At 41.4% G+C, this 21481-nt stretch overlaps 1 long non-coding RNA gene across 1 annotated transcript in view; it reads left to right on the forward strand.

The window, feature by feature from the left end:
- Window positions 1-18121, forward strand: part of LOC114012521 (uncharacterized) — a 451341-nt gene extending 433220 nt beyond the window's left edge. Inside the window, exon 4 of the long non-coding RNA XR_008749315.1 lies at window positions 18046-18121. This is a non-coding gene — a long non-coding RNA (uncharacterized LOC114012521). The remainder of the gene's footprint in view (window positions 1-18045) is intronic.
- Window positions 18122-21481: the final 3360 nt, after the last annotated feature.

The following is a 21481-nucleotide window of genomic DNA, read 5'->3' on the forward strand; positions in this document are numbered from 1 at the left end:
TACCATCAAATAACAGACACTAAAACTCAGTGTATGAAATGCCTTCCTCTACTGAATAAATTAATAGTGAGGGGAGAAATGTATGATCCTGATTTACAGGCTGGCCAGATTCAATTTAACACTCTCCAGTGCAGCTCATCAGCATTCAGAGCTGTGCAGTTCAGGTGGCACTTTCAGTAGCTGACCCTCTAGCTGATGTGATGGGTAGAGGGAAGGCAATATGCTTGGCAGGGAGGACAGAAAGGGTTGAGGTGTCCAGCTTCAGCTGAAAGACCTTTGGAAGGACCAGCTCAGCTCCTGGGGTCTAATACTTGCTGCTGAATGATTCCTCTTGACCTGTCCAAAGGTGGCACTGGGGGATTCACAGATGGAAATTACTCCTTCTGCAATCTCCGTGACATGCTCTTTTTCTTTCTGTTGAAATAGTTAAAAGCAATGGTGGGGAAGCGGCACCACCTGTGTGTAGAAGGTAAAAAACTTGGGTTTACAAAATACTAAGATGTTTCTCTAATAATCTTATTGGGAATAGTAAAATGCTGCTCTGGCCTTTATACTCTGTGGCTGTAATCATGCCATGGGCTGTGAAGAGAAATAAAATGTTTTATGAAACCAATGAAAATAATTATGGAGGGAAAAAAAAAGCTTTCAGGAACATAAGTCTTTCTTCAGGTCTGAAAGGAAGCAAAAGAAGAACTTAGTTCCAACATTGCTGCTTCTATCCGTATTGGTCTGAAGCAAGGCTGGTGGCCTCCAGAGCTTCTCTGTTTCTTCTAAGTGCGCCAGTCAGTCTCATAAAAGATACTGTTCACCTGAGAAATTTGCCTTTCTACCAAGGCGTTGTTTCAAGCCACAGGTTTGGCAGTGGGCAAAGCTAAGTGGTTGGGGTTTATCGCTTGCAGGCATCGCAGGACTTTTGCACCAAGACAGACAAAGCCCAGGGTGCCTTTGACTATGCGCTGATGTGTCTGCACAGCTCAGGCTGATGCTAGTTTAGGGATGGAACACTTCGGCGACTTTTGGGTACATCTAAGTCTGGGGTAGTTTGTTATCATACCTTTAGAGAAAGTGGCTAATAGATATGATGAATCTCCTGTTTTAGACATCCCCTACGGGGAATAAAAGGAATTTGATTAAATAAAGAACAGCTTCTAAGACAGGATGGTGAGTTTAACACCTGCCCCTGTTGATTGCTGGCAGACCATAACACACAGATTACAACATAGGGGAAGTCTTTATTTCCTCTTTTATTACCCAATATGTACATTTCCAAGCAAAGGTGACATTTTGTATGTCAAAACAAAGGTAGAACTGCATAGCCTTTGAAACATCAAACTCAGATGGAAAATGAGGATTTGGCATGGCTTAATTTGGGCTTTATTAATGCCTTTGGGGGAGAGGGATGGAAGAAAGATTAGGCAGATCAGAGCTTTAAAAGTCATAGATCATGCATTTAATAGCTCTAATTCTTAAATACTTGAAGGGTTTCATAAAGCCATTCTCTTCAAGTGCATACTCTTTCCCACTTCTGACTGTTGAATCTAGACCTCCCAAGTTCTTAAAAAGAGCTTGAAGCTAAAAATCTTCAGACCCTTCCATACAGCGGTGATCTTGCACCAACAATCTGTATGCAGCCAGCATCCTTAAAAGGATCCCGAGAGGAGTATACATGCACACATAGACACATACTTTCATTCACGGTGCATATTGTATTATTTTAGGTACTCACCAAATAGGATTTAAAGCTGAAAAAAGAGACTTCTTCCACTCAGTTACATTTTCTGAAGTGCTACAGATTTAGAAAGACTGGATTTAAATGAAGTTACTACTAGATTTTTTAAAAAATCAATTCTGGTGTTATAAGAAATTGATGGCTAGATTTCAAGGTGAATTTTACCTAAAACTGAAATATCGACTAAGGCAATATTAGTATTTTGTTGTTTTCTCTCTTGAAAACTGGCATTTTGCACTGCACTGGATTTTGTCTTTTCCACAATTTTAAAATAATTTGCCGCACATTTATTTTAAATATTATAGTGCTATTTTTAAACTAGCAGTGCAAAGCATCAGATTTTATAGTAGCTATTACATAGTGTAAGGGGTTTTCTGTAATAAAATCAATATCATAGGATAAATACTCTGAGCTAGAATAATAAGCTACTGATAATTTTGCCCATAGTAATCGTTTTTAGCATGGCTGTGCTTTCCACAGTGTGATTTTTCTGATTGTATTTAACATGAATTAAGGTAAATTCCAGAAGGTAACATAGCCTGGGACACTGTGACCAATGTGGATGAAATAGCTGAGAGCAGTATGAGAGCACAGTGTAGGGGAAGGATATCAGTAAGATGCGGAACTCTGAAAAGAAGTAGTCATTAAGGGAATGTGAAAGTGGAAGGTAATTTATGATGTTATGGAAATAATAACATTAAATGCCTTCCCCCAAACATTTTCTTTCAGATTATTTAAAATCAAAGTTGCTAAATAAGATAATTTTAGTTGTCTATATACCTGTTCCACAGTGTTTTCTGAGACCAGGCTCTGCAGTGCTTATTACTAGAACTGTACCCTCGCAGTTACACAAGCTCTGGAAGAAGCTTTTCTACCCTAGCCATTCATTTGCACCATCCTACCACAGACCACTCCCTCAAGTGTGCTGATACAAATGTCTCATGGGCCACCTGGTACTTGAAATGGTCAGGTTTATAAAATAGGGGGGTTGTTTCAGCCATTTTTTTTTATATATATATATATATATTTACTTTTGGATAGTTTAAAGTTAATTTCTGAGAATAAGGTTTATAAACAAAGGAACTTCTAGTGTGTGCTAATTTCAACCACAAGTGTTCTTCAGGTTACCAAAAAATGAGTGTTGCACCATTTCTAGGAGTTTGTGCCAAGGGTACTGGGCCAGATTCTGCCAGAATAAATACAGCCCTGAAGGTACAGAGCTTGGATTTGCTCCTTAGTGATAGAGAAAATGGACTTCAATGTTTGAATGAAGTGAGAGCAAATGGGATGACCAGCTGTCAGCATCTGCAAAACCCAGGAGTGCTTTTGGGTTTGAACACTCTGCCTTGCTATCTGGGCTACAAGGAGTCCTGGGGCAAAAAGCCTTGTTGTCTCCTGTTTGGCTGTCATGCTGGTGGTGATGGCAGCGGGGCAGTGTCCCCCCTCAGCTCAGGGTGTGGGTACAGGAGACTTGAACGGTCAGAGAAAACAGCTGCTGACTGGCCTGTAATGTATTAAAAAGGCAATGCCAATAACTCATTTTATAACCAAGTGATCATTTATCCTACTAGCAAAATCTGTTCAACTCTGGTTGTATAGGTTATACAGTAATAAAAGTTCAAGTATCCATAAAATTGCCATTGAACTGTAAATTAATGTGAGGTAAAGTTGTTGCCCAAGGGAATAACCAAGCTTCAGAAAGTTGTGTCCTAAATTAATTGATGCTGAGTTCATCTCTGTGTAGGAAAAGAATGGGTTTATGCTCATCTTTGGTTGTTGAGCTCAGAGTTTTGTTTTCCAGCAGAAATTGCCATTGTCATCTCTGCTCATTTAAACAGGACTTTGTGAAATCAGAGAAAACCTCAGGAAAATTTATGAATGAGGTGACCTATTTTTTTTTCTTTCTTTTTTATTTTTAATTTGTTGCTACATCTGTTTGCATGAGTAGAGCCAGCCCATGCATGCATCATTTCAGGCACCTTGTATCAGTTGAGAGTTTCCTTTTTGCTTAAGCAAAGGTGTACATTCGCATTTTATAGTTGCTGATCTCCCTGACCGTCGTGGCTTGGCTGTCCTCTCTCTAACCCCTCCCTTAAAACTTCTGGTTTGGTTTTTTTTTTTTTTCCCTGTTTGTACTTCAGTGAAAAAAAGAAACCAGTGGTACTTACAGAGAGGTCAGTTTTAATTATTATGGATGAAGATTAGTACTTAAAAAAAAAAGTACTTGGTCCCATTGCCTTAGGCATCAACTGCTTTTTGAAAAGCTGGGTAAAAAAGCATTTGGGGTGTCCCAAGCTATGTGCTGTGGTGTGGTTTGCAAAACATTACTGCTGGATTTGTGCCGTTTCCACAACTGAGGAAGCACAGAACACAGAGGAGCTGTATAATGAGGTGTACATAAACTGTTTGCATTCAACAAGTCCTCCGCAGTGCTTAAACTATCGGGGTCTGTTGCAGCACTTGGGAGTGGTTGTTGTCAGGGCTTCAGAGCTGCCATATAAACCACTGCTCTGTATTACCAGAAGACTGAAAAAGCTATCTCCTAGATCTCTTGCTAACAAGCCTCAGAGGTTTGTATTGAGTAGCTGACTCTGCTCACAGCAAGAACCTTTCCACAGAGTTTCTATCACCGGCAGTGATGCCGGCCTGCCTGCTGGTGCTGTGCTGAACTGACACAATGGCAAACAGCACTTCCTGTCAATTACTAACAAAAAAGAGTCACCGTTATTCCCTATCACCGATCAAGCACCACTAGTCTGCTTGACACAGGATAAGGGCTGAGGCAGCTGGAGCAGGACCTCCACCGCACCATTGGTGGCAGTAAATTCAAAAATAGTTAAAACATTTTCTGATTCCTCTTCTGCTTTTTCACCCCTTTATTTTTTCATACACAAGTTGTTTTCAGTACTTCTGACTTCTCTGTTTTCCTTACCATCTCTTCTCTTTTCATTTCACCTTTGCTTTTTAGTTTTTCTCCTCATTCTTCTATTTTTCTTTCTTTTCAGTGTCTATTTATTTCTTCTGCTTCACAGATTGTCTCTCTGCTTGCTTTTCTTTTTCCCAGCACTTACTATACTCCTTGTGTTTTTGCAGCTCTAATGCTAGCTTGTCTGCCAAAGAATAAACTCCTATTTATGGAAAATATATGCAGCTATATGCACTGCTAAAACATCTTCAGACTGTTTGCTCACAGTCATCTTGCAGAGACAGCATGACACTGTTAACACAAGAACTGAACAGCTACCACTACATTTACCAAAATTAGAGCCAAATGGCACATAAGCACACACCTATGCAGTCGTGCAGGTTTGGCAACATGCTTATATAGGTTCAGGTCCATCCACCTGGATCTGTCTTAAATGAACCAATGTCTTTCTTCCTCTGCTGATGAAACAATGCATTTTGGTTTTATATGGGAGAATCCCAAGGGTTAGACCTTTAGATGTAATTATGCTACTCTTCCCATACCATTGACTTTGCACAGGAAGAGATACCAATTAGTTATGCCCTCCAGTGCAGGCCGATGGAAATTCCTGAACTGGTCCATTGTGAAGTTATACTTTTAGAGTACCCTAAATCTGAATCTGTGAGCAAAAGGTATTATAGGCTGATTTCTTGGGACATCTATGAAATCAGGAAGATTGGTATATTGGGGTGGTTTCATCTTGTGCCTCGAGATTAATGTCCTAAAGCAGCAACACTCCAGGTACGATACCTTTTAAAATGTTCTTAGGTTTTCAGCATTGTTTCTTACTGAAGTATGGTAAAGAAAGGGGGAGAATCTCAAAGGCACAAAGGGTAGTTCTTCCATTACAAGTCGATGGAAGTTGTGTGCCTAATTCCCACTTGTGCCTTTGAAAACACACATGTCCCTGCTTTGCTCATGGCTTTAAATCTCATGTGCACACAAACAGCAGCCCCACGTTCCTATTCAACCTTCCACACACAATTTAATTTCCTTTCAGTGTCACAAACTTTCTACAGTAGCTGAAATATGTCAGGGATGTTTTTGTCAAATTGCTGAGACCAGGTTCCTCAGCTCCCTCTATGCACTTCTGGGGTGATCAGATCATGATGTTAGAGTCGCATAAGAGCTTATTAGCAGCTGTTGCAGACACTTTCGCTGTGCTCTAAAAACAACAACGAGAACAACAACTCAGCTGGGAAGAGCATATGCAATAGCCTTTTAATCATTGCTTCAACTCACCATGTCATGATGTGTAAGCTTTCTCATCAATGAGGCTAGGAATACAAAACCAGAGAACTTCTTAAATATTTCAAACACCTGCATCTTGTGAAACAAATTTATGCTACCAGATTAAAACAAAAAAACCCGCCAAAACAACAACAACAACAAAAAAAACCAAAACCCAACACCAAAAACCAGGCAAAAGAAGAAAGGGGAAAAAAATCTTGGATCAAAAGTGTCTCCTTATCAGGAAATGAAGGACAGAAACAAAAATACCCTCCTCCTCCATGTCCTCCTCTTCTTTTCCCACCTCAAACTTGATAAAATTCTGTAATCTGACATCCCCCTGCAAAAGGGTAGCTGAATATTTACAAATGGGGCTTTTTGATGCAAGCCTGCAATTAAAAATCTCCCCAACACCACCATTTGAGAGCTAGCAAGGCTCTGTCTTCTTTTTGTCGCTATCTGTGCTGCCCAGCTTTGCTGTCCTCCTTTATCTGCTGTGGTTGCAAAGCCAACGCGAGTGGCCGTGCAGAGTTGTACATAGGCAGCTGTGGGAAGCAAACGCCAAGCCTCAGAGTCTGTTTATTCAGCAGTGGCAGGGAAGTCTGTCGCTGGTCACTAGGCTGGAGACGTGCCTACAGGCTTGGTGTGGGATGCTGTTCAGCTGTCCTGCTTCTCTGCAGCCCGCTTCATTGCAGTCACAGTGATGAATTTGTTTGCTTTCGTAATAAGTCAGACAATAAGGATGTTGCTAAATCTTTTATGGAGCCCAAAGGCAGGGCTGTTGGTTGATATTCATTTGCTGTGGAGTTATGATTTGTATGACCACCAAGTTGCCCCTTGACTCAGAAAGTCCGATGTTGCAAACTTGTGTGCTCAGCAGTGAATGGAGCTCGGCAAGGTAAAAGTGGCCAGCAGATGTCTCTCAGGATATTTCTTTGCAGACACAGCTCTCCAACTCCCCTTCTTTACTGACTTTCCAGTAGCTGGGCTTGGTGGGTTATGAGAAATGTATCTTACCTCTTTGCCCGTCCCTTGCAAATATTACAGCCACAAATACATGGCTTTGTGATACTGAGGGTTTTTTTTAAGTCACAGCCTAAATGAAGGGAATATTTTATAAAAATAAAAAAAAGGCAAGGGAAGGCAGCTCCTTTGTGTCTTCAGGAATTTCATGATTATTTACAGCCTTTGAGAAAATGAAGCAATGTCACTCATGGGGACGTGCAGTATTTTAGATCACTTTGGATTGGGAAAATCATTAACATTGTTGGGATTCTGCTTCATTTTGCATGGGAGAATCGGTAGATGGCAGGAAAAATACTCTGCTTGCAGGTGCAGGCTGTGTCAACATGAGGCAAATCTGCTAATCAAGCTGTACCTGCTGAGCTATGCTGGCAAATTTTTCCTTGGGTAGACTTGGCCTAAGTCTGAGCTCTTTTCGTTAGCTGGCTGTACATTATCCTCTGTATTCAGATGGAGAAACTGCAGCAGTGAGGATAAGTGGTTGCTCATGGCACTGAAGGAATTAGTTTTAGAGGTGGAAGTGGAAGGCTGGAGTCCCCTGGTCCCAGTCATGTTCACACCAGACCGCCGCATTTTGGCTTGGATGGGGTTTAAAGCTCACCACTTAGGTCATACAGAAAATGCGCACACTATTATCATTTTGCAGGAGCTCTCCGTTGGCATGATCCATGTCTTTGAGAATACAATAGTCCATCACCAATCCAATCATCTTTCTGTGACTGAGGGGTTTATGCAATTATAAAAAAGTGGATGATTTGAATGTTCTATCCCTCTTGTGGAATTATGTTTGGAATTTATCCGACAAGACAGGGAAGGGATTTTGTTTGTTTTGTTTGATCATTTCTTATCACAGAACTTTGTTTGACTCAAACCACAATGATACAAGCATTCAAACACCACCTTCAGATGTAATATTGATTTATAAAACAGCAGTGCACAGCTGCTAAGCTTCACTGTTTCATACAGAAGGTCTTCAATTCCCAACAAATTACTGGCATTTCTACCTATTTACAAATTAATGTTTCCTCTGAACCTTGTGCATTTCTTATTATTCTAGTCTGCTTGCTTCAGTTTCTGCTTAGAAACCTTGTGTGAGTGTGTATTATGCAGTGATAGGGCAGCTTTAGAGCATCAGTTAAATTGGAGTTAAATAAAAAAAAATCTAGATCAACGTTTATCCTTAGGCAAGTTATGCACTGAGTGAAATTAAACTACTATATGTACTTGTAGATTGAAGAATCAGAGGTGGAGGATGGGTCAGAAACACTAAGATCAAAGTTTTTCTTCTTTGAAAAAAATCTCTTTGAAAAGCCCCCATGCCACCTATTCTGCTTGTTAATGTTTTGACTGGAAGTGTCTGGCAGTGTCATCATCAGCAGAATAATTGTAAAGACTTTTTTTTTTTTTTTTTTTTTTTTTTGTGAGCTGACTCTAATAGCAAAGCAATGGATCCTTAGCAGCCTCTGTTATATGTCTCTTAAGGGAATATTTTTGTTAATTGCAAATATTTGATTGACAAACATGGGATGCAATTAGTAGGCAGGCACAGTAGGAATGTGCAGTGAACTGGATCTCTGAACCAACAGATCTCAACTCTCTCAGCTTGATCTGAAATAGGCTAGAGCATTTAAACCATATGTTTCCCTCAAACTTTTTCTTTCCTCTGAAAATTCCTTATTTCCCTCAACTAACCTTCTTTCACTCTCTGCACCAAGGGAGCTAATTCATCTACTATGATCACGTCAAATAAAGACAGAAAATTCTACACAAGCTTCAGACTTATGCTGCTTTTTGACCGTGGCAGTAAAATTTAATGTGGACAAGACTATACATGCCAGTTGTGCCTTACAAAAGCCCTAGGTGAAAGAGAATACAATCTAATTTAACTTTAGACATTTTGAGCTTAATGGTCTATTTAAACAACCTGGTGCCATCTGACTACATTTATCAATTATATTTCTTTTTATTTATACAGAGTACTGTCTTTCTGGAAAGGCTATAATCAAAACTTATCCAGATAAATTGTGTTCAGATTCTGTGGCACGAGAAAGAATGCAAGGGATTTTGGTGTTTCTGTATGTTCTTTTTCATAAAAAAGATGGCTCTTGAATCTTTAAAAGGAAATTGATTTTTATTATTATAATAGCCTAATTGTGATAGTTTTCATAATTACAGCTAAGAATTACCAACAGGAAATGCAGTGTTGTTTTTAGGTTGAAGTGTTGACACCCCGGAAAAAATTACTTCTGGGTAAGCAATACCTCTTCTCTCAGGGAAAGGGTGCTTATTCCCCCATTTCTTATGACAAGGGACACTGGCAGGAAAACTGCCTCTGAGGAATTATCAGTTCTTTGGGTTTTCAGGTGGTTTCTGCTCCCTCTTTGTGATGTCAGTATCATCTCTGCAATAGCCCCATATGACATCATGTGCCGAGTGTTGTTGAACTCGGGGAAGCATGAGCAGCAGGAACTCCACGCACCTTCAGATCTTCTGCAAGCAGATCCATGCTGCACTACATGCTCCAACGCTGGGTCAACTGCAAAAGCAGCCTAGTGCGTGGCCTGGAGCCAGTGGGGGAGGGCATTTAACCGGCTGCGAAGCTCATTTGCAGCTGTCTTGGATGTGGATGCAGTCCACTTCAGTGTGCCGTACTATGTCAGGAAGATAGTTTTTTTACAGCTAAGCTACAATTGTCTTTTTCTTAGATGTTGGGAAGTATGGGCACCATTTGGCAACTTCTTCCAGTCTGAGTAGGAGTGCTTGTCACTCTGTTGGTGAAGCAACAGAAGCTAGAACTACCCTTCTGCATTGGTATTAGTAGTGTGTTTTGTTGTATTGCCAGGGAATAATCTGAGGAAAATGGAGAGGTCACTCCCTCCTTTCTGTTACTTTTTGTATGGCATTAACCAGTCTTATATTACCTATTTTTATTTGTGGAAGTCCCACATCTCTGTCGGTACTCATGAGCAGCATGAGCTTGTACATACCTACATCATCACACTCCGTTACAGCATGCATATTTATAAAATCACGTGAAGGGGCTAATGAAGGGGCCCGATCCTGCAACATTTACTCCTGCTGTGGACTACTCATGTGATTAAGGCTGACTCACATAAGTGTTGCAAGATCCAGCCTTTAATTTGCAAATCCCAGTAACGGTGTGTGTTAATCAGACACTTCATCAGTGAAAAGAGTGCTAGATCCGTAGTAGCTGTATGGTAAGGCTATAAATACAAGCTAGATTTCTTAAAAACTTCCTCACAGAATTTTGCCCCTAGAATGGAAAATATTATCTCGCTGCTGTGTGAGTCCTGAATGTAAAATTTCAGATTTGTTGTAAGTAGCCCCCCAGAACTAACAAAAAAATAATTTCCATCTGGAACGTTTCATGCCATGCATTTGTAACCCTCTTACTGAAACAATATTTAACAGGGGCATTTAAAAGATGCTCAGTCTAGCAGGTTTGATAGTATTTTTACATAAGGGCAGTTAATGAATCCTTTGCAAATCCGTGATAATTTAGACAAAGCTTCATGAGGGAACAACTATGGTATGGCAGAGTTATTTTAAATTCTGATCCAGGTACATGCTTGGGCTTGTCAAGGTTGCCCTTAGTGAGGACCAGTCCCCTACAGATAATTCTTTTTTCACACTGGAGCCGTTGTTGTGTCTCTCTGTTTAAGTGCTTGACAGAAAATGTCCACAGTTAGGCTGTGCATAATGTATACTGTCAATTTGTAAAATCTTTCTATGTGACTGTGTTGAAAGAGGGACTTCATCACAGGTTTTGTGTTCACAGCCTCACAATTTAAATTTTACTGTTTTGTCATGTAAATGTAATTCACTTAAAATATTTAAATTGTCCTTAATTAATTGAGAAGGGAGATTATCATTGTGGTGAACTTGTAGGCAGTGTGCAGAACAGTACTGACACCATTTTGGCAAATACAGGTGATGAATGGTGTTGACATGAACGGCTGCAGTTACACAGTGTGCGTATACACAAATTATACCGCCATGTGTGTTCCTCTGTGTTATGAAAGCCTTTTGTTTATATATACCCAGCTATACATTTACACATTATGTAAATAAACACACATATGCCCATGCAATTTAATTGAATATATAGCTATGGGTTAAGAGGCATGTTACTCTGATGAAAAACATCTTATGGTACAGAGTAAAAATATTTCCAATGTGCTTTTGAGCCTCCTGTAGAATTTAAGAAGGAACTGCAGAGATTTCTGTAAGGTAGTGGTTCAAATCATTTAATAGGAAGGCATTGTATTTGTTCAAAAACTCGAGGATGTTGAATGGCAGTCTTAGAAACCCATCGAGTTTCATCTTTATTCAACTCCTTTTATTCAATTACAAGTTTTTCCATGAGTCTTTGGTATATGCAAAATGGAACATTACACTGTGAGTTTTGTTTCAAATTAGGCACATACTTTTAAGGCAATGTGCAAGAAATTATGTCTGTGGATTAGTCTTTCCAACCATAAATTCCCCCCAAACCGACGCAAGCATCTCAGGGTGGAATGAAAAGTTGTCTCAGGTGCATTCAGTCAGCCTTGGGGGTGCAATATGGCTCTTTGATGTGCTGAGAGAGAGGCACTGAGCGATGGGCTAGCGGTGCCTCCTACCCACTTTTCCAGGCTGTTGGTGCTGCCATGGCATGCTATGCCTGGAGGGGCTTGAAGAGGTGGTCTCCTGCTGGAAAAATGCCTTTAGAAGCTGCAGGAGGTGGTGATCCCACTGCCGAGCCCCACCAGGAGGGAGATTTTTCTGGACCTCTCTCTGGGGTTGCATTGCATGTGGCGCACCCTCTCCCTGGCCCTGATTTGGGAACAAGGGGGGCCTGCGGGGCAGTGATACTTCTTCATCTTGGTGTAGGATGCCACAGGCCATGTCGCAAGGTGACACGTCTCGCTCTGGCAGAGCCCAGATGCATGTGTCTGCCTCACAAAGAAATCTCTTCTTTTGCTTTTTGTTTGTTGGGTTTTTTTCCCTCCATCTCATGCACTCAGCCGGGGCGCCTCTCCTCCAGCTGTTCTGTGACACTGTGCAGCCATCAAATGTTGGAAACCCGGATCAGAGAGCAGCAGTGACAGACTCCCAGGCACAGGCAGGCCAGGTCCCAAATCTATTGTTCATACAAGAAAGCTCAGCAGTGACTTGACAGGTTTTAAAGCACTGGAGAACTTTACCAGGAAGTTTTCGTGCTTTTCTACTTGTTTCCCTCCCTTTGCCTCAAGCCAGATGCAAAAGATGTGCCATTTTACCGATTAACAGAAAAGGGAATATAGTTGCTTCTGAAAACATGTACACACACGTACACACAGATAATCAGGTATGTGAGAATCAGCAGTCCCTCTGCATGCGAGGGCTTACAACTGTGATGCTTTGTAGTATTGCATTCAGACACCGTGTTCTGAGCGTCTTTGTTATCATCACCTGATAAATAAACAGCCCTAAAATTACAGAACTTATTATGGTAATTGAGTGAAGAAAAGGAAATGCAAACCCTGCCTCACTATCTATTACATTGCCACTGCTAAAGTTGCCTAAACCTGTGCTACTCAAATGATATTGTAATATTAGCCTTCTTTCTTTTTTCACAATGATTGTTTTCTGTCCATCTCAAGCTGGATGTCAGTTCATTTAGATTTACATCAAGTAGTAAATTAAAATAATCACTCAGCAAACACTCTCAGCTCAGTTTTCTCTTTCAGTCAGGAGTTGCGAGAGATGCTTGAAGCATTCAAGCAGAAAATATTGCTGTCTAGATATTTGTCCTCTGGGTGATAAAGGAGGCATTGTCTTGGGACCCACTCAGGCCTCGGAGCTGATAGTAGCTGTGCATCACAGCTGTGAAGTGCGCTTTGTTATGTGTCTGAGGATTAGGGTTCAGGACCTTGTTTTTCTTGAAATACCAGACTGATCAGAGCTGCATATGTTCGGGGGAAAGCAGAGGTCGATGGTTCTCTGTCCACATTTTTACTAGATTATTCTTGGACAGAACTCTGGGAGAATACCCTGCAGCTTAAACCATCCCAAGAGTTTTTCATATTCTGCATTATAACCATCATGGAAAAAAGGCTGTAGTTTATCTATCTGCATTTGAAACAAAAGACTACAGCCTCACAGACACTCCGGGCTTTGGACCCATGCTGGAACAGGCTGGATCTTGCTCCTTTGTGTTCCATTTATGGTACAGCTGTCCATTTAGAAGCACAAATGCACCTTGATATAATAACCAAATCCAAAGAATGTCAGGCCTTAAGGATAGCACAGTCAATCTTCAGATCGACACTTAATCTTAAAGCAAGGGTAGAACTGGGGTGGTGTACATAACAAGGGTTGAGGGAGGGGGGGTGGGTGACAAAAAAAGGCTGTTCTGTGTCTCTAATCTGTCTGTTTCAGAAAAAGAGGATGTGGATTTTTTTTTTATTATTATTTAAAAAATTAATCTGTATCTTCTTTCCCACCCCCAGGAAAAAAAAACACCAAACAACATTTATTTTGGCAAATTAGATGTGTACAGAAGCAGTCTTAGTGAAAATGCTATCATGAATTAAGGTAATACTTCTATTACAGTTGGTGAGTTGAAGTCTGAGTAAAGACTGCAAGATCTAGGCAGTATCTGCTCAGTCTCTGAAGCAGCCTCATCTTTGTAGCAGCACAGTATGGGAATTTGTGGAATTTAGGATTTGGGGACAGACTGCCATCTCCCTTACGTTGGTGTGATACTGCAGAAGCTAACTGGATTCTACTGCTAGTAATAGTAAGATGGTGAAAAGAACCACCACTCTCTGTGGCTCTTTTGTTGCAAGTGTATGTACATACATACGTTGCAAAATCAACTTTCAGTGTCAGTCTGAATCTATCCCTTCCAGACTGGGGCCCTGATCAATTGACAGAAGATTGCCTTTAGAATGATTAATGTTAATTGTATAACCCCACTGATGGGATGGAAGTGAGAACAGGTGTTGCCCACATGCAGTATGACACCTAAGGATTGGTTGCAGGTATTTCTCTGCTTGAAAACATGTCAGTGGGCACAACTTTGAACTCCATCAAACTTCTGCATAATGGCTGAGGGCCACCCATACATCTTTACTTTTAAAAGTAGGCCAGCATGCAAAATGGTTCTTTCTGTCAATCAAAATATGTAGTTATGTACCAAAATAGTCTTGGCTTAAGTCTGAGGTCTGGAATTACCTCCCTTGTACTGAGTAGGGCATGTGCTCTGCTCTCTGGAGCTAGGAGAAGGGCCTGAGTGATTTCTGCAAAATTAAGCCTAGCTTTAGTCTTTGCTTAGTTCTTCCCATCCACCTTTCTTCTATGGAGCCATCCCTGCCCAGCATTGGGCCTGGAAATCCCTACTGTGGCTTCTCTTTCAGGCTCCAGGTTGGTGGGGTGGCTCAGGTGCTTCTCTCCCCGTGGAAAGGAGAGCTCGGTGCTGTCCTCCAAGAGGATCACAGCATCCTGGAGAGGATTTGAGACATTAGCCTGAGCTTAGTGGGCTACCAGCTCAGGCCTAGGAGTAGACCAAACAGCTCCTGAACATGTTCCTACCCATCCAGTCTTTTTATGGATGTCATTGCCATTCAGATGAGACTCTTGGCAATTTTGAGATTTGGCAGTCTTGGCAAGGTATTTTTTCTGTCTAGACAAACTGGTTTGCAAGTTAACTGGCACAGGATGTGGATTGAGGAGCCTTGGTCAGAGATAGATCTGTGTAATTATTGTTTGAATTAAGCTCTAGTCTCCTAATGTAGTTATACAGTTGTATTCTTATCCTCTGTATTGCTAAACATCCTCTGGCTTTACCACCCTACTGCATGCCTCTTCTAAGGGTTTATGCTGGAGAGATGATGTGCATGGACAAAAGTGGTGACATGTGGTATGGGGAGAAATGATTTCTTGTAACTGCACTGTGTGCTGGCAGAACTGATTTGCTGCATTTGTGCATTTCTGCCTACAGAAAACTGGCATCGTATTAAGGCATTTATCATTGGAGATATGCTAATAGCAAACTTCCAAAAAACCCACAGGGTAACAGTCAGTGTATCATTTCTTTATAAGCAGTCTTTTATATTTAGGTATTTTCCTTCACTTCTACTTCCTCCTTTCTTAGGAAATGACCACGGGGTACTGACCTCTGCTTTTGTGCTCATACAAATCCCCTCTCTGTGTTTTGTCTTCTGGTTTTTTGGTTGTTTTTTTTTTTTCCTCGCTAGTTTTTTTTAAATGCGTTTTGGTTTCTTTTTTAATGCTTTGAAAGGGTTTGGTTTATCCTTCCTCACTCATGCTAGCATAGGTATCCATCAGTCCTCTTTTCTCCTGGACTTGTTGCTACTGATGCTGCTCCTTTATTATGATGTTTTCCGTGCATTTTCCCCCTTTTTTCCTAAACTACTTTTACCTCTTGTTTTGTCTGTCTCATATCTTCCTATATCCTGGCAAAACATATGAGAGGTGTCACTTACTTTTTCTCTCTGACCCCTCTCCGCAGCCCTCAGCTCTGCTTCCCTCTGTCCTGCAGAGACTGATACCTCTGGTGACACTTTCCCAGTGCCACTGGGCCTGGCTCTGTTCCCTTCCTACCGTACCTCTGCTCTCCTCTGGTCTGTCACACTATGTAAAGTGCATGACAGGAGCACTGCACACACAGTGACAGAGCTGTGCTGGGAGGCAGAGCACTGTGGCATGATGGCCCGAGCTGCGTGCACTGCCCGAACGCCACCAGCAATACAGTACTGGGCAAGGAAGGGTGCTGGCCAACAGCAGGAACATCCCTTTTCAGCTTGGTCTGCCCCACTGAAGTCAGGGAGCCCTGTGAGAACTTCTGGGGAATTTTTATCGAAAACCACAAATCAGGCTCTTCTCTCAAAGCTGGACAGCAGAAGGGGGAATTCTCTTGTTTATGACGTTAAGATAAAAGAAAGACAATGTCCTGAATGAAGGAAAAAGAAAAGCTGCTGGGGCAGAAGGTAGCTACAGCCTCCAGCTTCTTATGCGAACTCACGCTGCTGAAGAGCATGGGAGGCAGAGGTGTGAAGCCTTCCCCTGCTGGTAGCTGTTCCCTCTGCTTGAATGAAGGAGACAGAGGGGCCAGGATATTTTAGGGTAAGGTATTTTGCAGGTTTAAACTGGCATACCAGTAATTATGTTATCTTTGTGGACTTCTAGCAGCTGAAAATCAAATCTCAGAGTTTTATCTGATTTGAGTTCTTCATGGAAAATTGTACAAGCATTGACACAGGCATACTGTGATGCTTACTGAAGTTATTTGAAGCATACATCATTTTCTAGATATCTCAATACCCATACAAATGTGAAATTGCTGAAATTATCAAAATATTGACATAAAACTCTATGCAAAATGAGACGCTTCTGTTTGTGAGTGGTGTGGCTTGGGGTTTTTTTGCTGCTGTCACCAATCACTGCCATCAGGGCCCAGCATAAAGCCAGGCACTGGAAGGGGGAATTCCCCTAGTTCTTTGCAATAAAAAGCCAAACCAAAACAGCAACAACAACAACAACAAAACAAACAAAAAAAACCCCCAAAAAACCCACCACCAAATAAAAAAACCCCAAAACCACAACAGAAAGAAAACAAAAAAAGAGGTAATTTCCTGACTGCAGGAAAAGAACTACTGGAGTAGAAGGTTACCAAGGCCTCTGGCTCCTTGTGTGCTGCTGAAGAGAGTATTCAGAGAGTTCAAACACAAGCAGGAGATCTCTGAATGCAGGAAACAAGCGACGTAGTACACGATGAGAGAATTAAGCACAGAGGTTACCCTGTGTGCATCCATTCCCAGCAAGAGTTATCCAACAAATCCTTGAAAGAGACATGTTAAAGCTTCATTATAGCTCTTGCTAATTTGAGAAATGTCAGGAATGACAATATCATTTTCAACTCAGCTGTTGGGATCTCTGTGTGTATATCTGATTAGATGGTATATACTGAAAAATGCAAGTAGTCCGCAGTAAAGTCTTTGTATAGCACCTGGCAGAGTGGCATCACTTCAGCATAAATAAATTATATTTGTAATGTCTTTATGATATAACAAAATCTCAGTATTATGGCTGCTGTTGGAGACATGAAGAACTATGCCTGGCTTATGCCATAATGGTTGTGGATTTACATCAGAATAACTCATTCCTGGTGCCTTCCTGCTGTACGTGGGCTGAGATCCACAAGGATCTCTGAAGTACTTGTTCTAGTTCAATATTATGGAAGTATGCAAATTGTAGGCGCAAACAAATGCCTTGCATTTGAAGTTTTCTTCCCTCTATCAACACAAAAAAAAATATCTTGATGTTCTTCTAGAGCTTGTCTGGTGATAGTGGGATCTCACAGTGGGTTCCCTTTGGCATACGAAGTCCGCTGCTTTCTGAGCAGCACCATGCATTATTCCAGACTAAAAGGGCAGATGAAAGGCAGACTTGGCTACAGCTGCTACCTGGAAATCCGGAGGCCCTTGTCTTCCTTATTTCATCTGTTGCTAGTCAGCTGGAAAGCACAGTGACCTATGAGTAACGTGGTCATCCCAAACTCATGCTGATAAAACCTTTACACTAGCGCTTATGCCATCTCTCCCTTTCTATTTCTCTGAGATGTTCTGATCTAATCTTGACTTCCTTTGAGGTAGGGCATTCTGTCTTAATGCCCTGCCTCCCTTGGAGAGACAGAGAGAAATTGTTTTGAAGTTTTTTTCGTTATGTTTTTGCCTTGATAGACTTGTATGCAGAACTTTCATACCAGTGAGAGAATATGCTTTATGGCCATAGCCCAGGGACCCTTTGGACATCACTCCTCTCGATTAGTGGCTGCTATTTAAGACATAGCAGAAGAATTTCCAAATCCCAGAACATCAGTTTGGTCCAATAGGCAGTAAATCACCAAGTATAGCTTAGAGCAGCCTAGAGTTGGGAGACAGAAAAGCTCAGCTGTACTTTGCTCTCTCCACCTTCCTGGCAATACTACGTGTGTCCTGGCTGCCACTGGGCAGTCAGTCCACTTGGCATATTTGTAATCCTTTATGTTTGTTTGAGCTGCTAATGAATGTTTCTCGCTTATTCCTTACAGATCGGCATGGGGGATTGTATGGGGGATTTAATGGTGGATTTCTACAGCTGAGGGACAACTATCTGTGAATTTCCAGGTAGTTGCCATTTCTTCTGCTTTTTTTATGAGCTGCTGTGGATGTCGTGACCTGTTCTTTGTAGGCTGCAGTCCTCTCTCCTTAGTCGCTAAATGCGTTACCTCAAGATCAGACTGTTGTCCTGGGTTTCATCTTAGAGTTAACTTGAAATGTAAAGTGAAGGATGTTCTGGCTACCCAATCAGTATCCAGCCTTTCTGTCCCACCAGCAGCATTTGACCAGAAACCTACAAACTGTCTATTCATTTCTGAGAGGATTTGCTTGCATTTTATGAAGGTATATGTGGTTGAACACCTAATGGATAAAGAACTGTCTTTCTGTCTGTATTATCCTGCCATAACTGTGGTTAATGGAGGAACTCAGTGGCAAGGCAATTTCTTGTCCTGAGAGAACTACTCTCACTTTTTGGCTGGACAGAGTCTTCATCTATTTTTCACCTTTTTAAGGGGCTGAGGTTTACTTTGAATTTTTGTCGTAGATTTTTAAATGTTTCATGCTTACATTAGCTTTATACCGTTCTTTGAGAAACTCAAATTTAAAATAAGTGCTACAGTGACGACGCACAAAAGAGCATTGCGTGCGATGGTTTAAGGATCACCATACCACGAACACACTAAGCCCCAGTCACGATGCCAAGCCCATGGCAATGGATTTGTGTGCTGCCTGACAAGGTTGTTCAAGGTGCAGCTTTAGTGAGCCAGATACAAGCAGACTGTTTTTCAGTTTGGCACTCAGCCATCCTTGTTGTGATAATGTTGGTATTGTAAGCTCCTTGGGGCAGGAACTGTGGTTTTCTGTATGTCTTGCGTCACTCCAAGATTGTGGCTAGCATTCTGTGAACTAAAGCTAGTAAATCAAAGCCAGTTTTTTTTCTCATGCACTTCAAAACCTACTCCATTTTGGAATGAGAAAACCACGTACAGCTCGCTGCAGGCTTTGTCAAATTATTCCTCCCCTTCACACTTGGACTCTTCTTCATTTTCCACACACTTAATACTCACCCAGCTCCTTTCTGTAACTGGCAGCTGATCCAATTACACACTAGAGGTAGAAATACTGAAGTCTTACAGTTCAAATGTGGAATGATATGCATAGTCACTTTGTCACTCAAATCCTTTAAAAAAAAAAAAAAAAAAAAAAAGAAAGAAAAATCAGACTAGCTGGCCATAATTAAGGGCAGAAAATAGAGCACACAGTTAATATCTCCGTGGTTTGCCAATACTGGGATGTCACAAGTACCAATCAGGAAACCAGAGCCATGTGGCTTCCCAGATAAAAACACTGGCTTTTTACTTCTGGGGCTACAGTTCAAATCCAGCTTAAGGTTCTAAATTAAATGAGACCCTTAACCTATGCTAGAACACAGGATCCCTTCAGGTCAGAGCTGAGGTTATTGGCAGGTCAATGTGATGAAGCTTGTATTCTCTTGCCTTCAGCACACTTAATGGCATAAACAGAGGACTTATGGTCCAAACCCTGCCACAGCACCAAGAAGCCAGAAGTGTATGGGCACCAGCACCCAGGTACAGAGACATGGAAAAAGGAAAACCTGAATTATCAGGTGGCATGAATGTAGGCAGCATTGGGTCAGTGCACTGTAGGTTTCTGCAGTTTTCTGCAATGAAGCACTTCATGGTAATGGACTCATCTGCTGCTCACAGGCAGCAGCATCTCAAAGGCAGGCTAAATTTCGGGTCAGATGGGTGGTGCTGTGTTCTGCCTGAGCTGTTTTCTGGGCTCCTTGATTCACTTTCCATTGCATTAACAGTACAAAACTGTAGCCACAGTCAGATGTGGGATCCCAGTGGCACCATCAGCATATGCAGCTCCTGGACTGTGTAAGTTGCCTGTGCAAAGTTGTGCCAGGAGAGAACTTGCTCATTATTGGAAAGGATCCCAGTCATTTACTAGGGATGATAATGAAGGCCCAATAATAATGACCCACTTTGAATTAGGTGTAAAGTTAGGATGTAGGCATCAGGTAGCTAACAGATGCTTGCACTGTTGGCATTTGACTGCTGTATGTGTAGCGGCCTTATCTGTGTGTCTACTTCCAGAATTTCATTTTTGGAGAATTCTGGTTCAGAACCTTGTCTGGATTTTTGTTCAAGACTGTCCAGAGAGCAGTTTGCATTCAGCAGAACAAGCTTGTAAAACTGCATAGCAGTAGCAAAGGACCTACCAAATTACCAAAAGTGTAGGAACCTGTAAGCCTCCAAGCTCCTCCAGCTCCAACCAGAGAGCTAGAGCTGAGAATCCCATATGACGAAAAACAAGCAATAATTAAAAATCCCTATTTTGGCCAAAGTATTCCTTTGTTCAAGGTATGTAAATATCTTCATCTGCTTGTAAGTTATTTCATTTTTGGTTAGCTCAGTAATCTGAGTTTGGGAGTAGAGGAGTCTGAAAGGAGCGTTACTCTGAAACACAACACCTGTCTTTCAGTCAAGACTAAATTGACAAGCAACAATTTAGTTGTCTAAACTCAGAGCTTTCAGGATTTCAGACTACATAAATGCCAAGATGCCTAGGTAGGGCTCAAAGGTGAGCGACAGTGTAGGCAAATATACTTCAATTATCCAAACCCTGATAACTCTCAGTTACCTGAAGTTTAAACATATCTGCCTTTACTCTTAGTTTCTACATTTTTCTGTAAAAACTCTTTGCACTGAATCACCTATGTCTTTGCCCAGCATAGTCTGTAAACTTTTAAGAGCTTGTCTCCTGAGGAGCTTAGTGTGTCTGCCAGATCACAGCATCAGCAACCCCTTTCTTCCGATGCCTGTAATTATCCCTTCATGTTACCTGTTACATTTGGATAGAGGTATTAAAGTAAATAAATCATTGTTTTCATCTTTGTTGTCTCCAGCTACATTCCACTTCTCCATAGGCATGATGTCACAGAGACAGCCTTCATCCTAATACAGAGTGCATACATGCATTGAAATGCCATTCTTTTAAGGAGTCGTAGGGAGATTGTGTCCTCTAATTAGCAGCCAGGCAATCGGATGGACTTTGCTAGTTAGCAGAATTCACCATCAGTAGGTCGGATTTCATGGACCATGTTCTTATCTTTGTCCTCTCCTGTAAAACCTTTCACATTGGCTGATATCCAAGAGCCAAATATGCCTTGATTTCCTTACTTTTGGAGCTTGAAAGCTGCTAAGATCCAAATCAGGACCCTCAGAGAAATTTTGTCTGACTTCAACACTTTTTTTCAATACATCACAGTTACTTTTGAGGGGGTATGTTGTGGTTTCATTTCAGAGAGGTAGCAGTTCACATTTGCAGGTCCCTGCACCAGCTATAGAACTAAATCAAAAAGTTCTGACTGGCAGAAAAAAATGGCTCACAGGGAAG

Source organism: Falco peregrinus, chromosome 11 (genome assembly GCF_023634155.1).
Source record: "Falco peregrinus isolate bFalPer1 chromosome 11, bFalPer1.pri, whole genome shotgun sequence".
Taxonomy (NCBI): domain Eukaryota; kingdom Metazoa; phylum Chordata; class Aves; order Falconiformes; family Falconidae; genus Falco; species Falco peregrinus.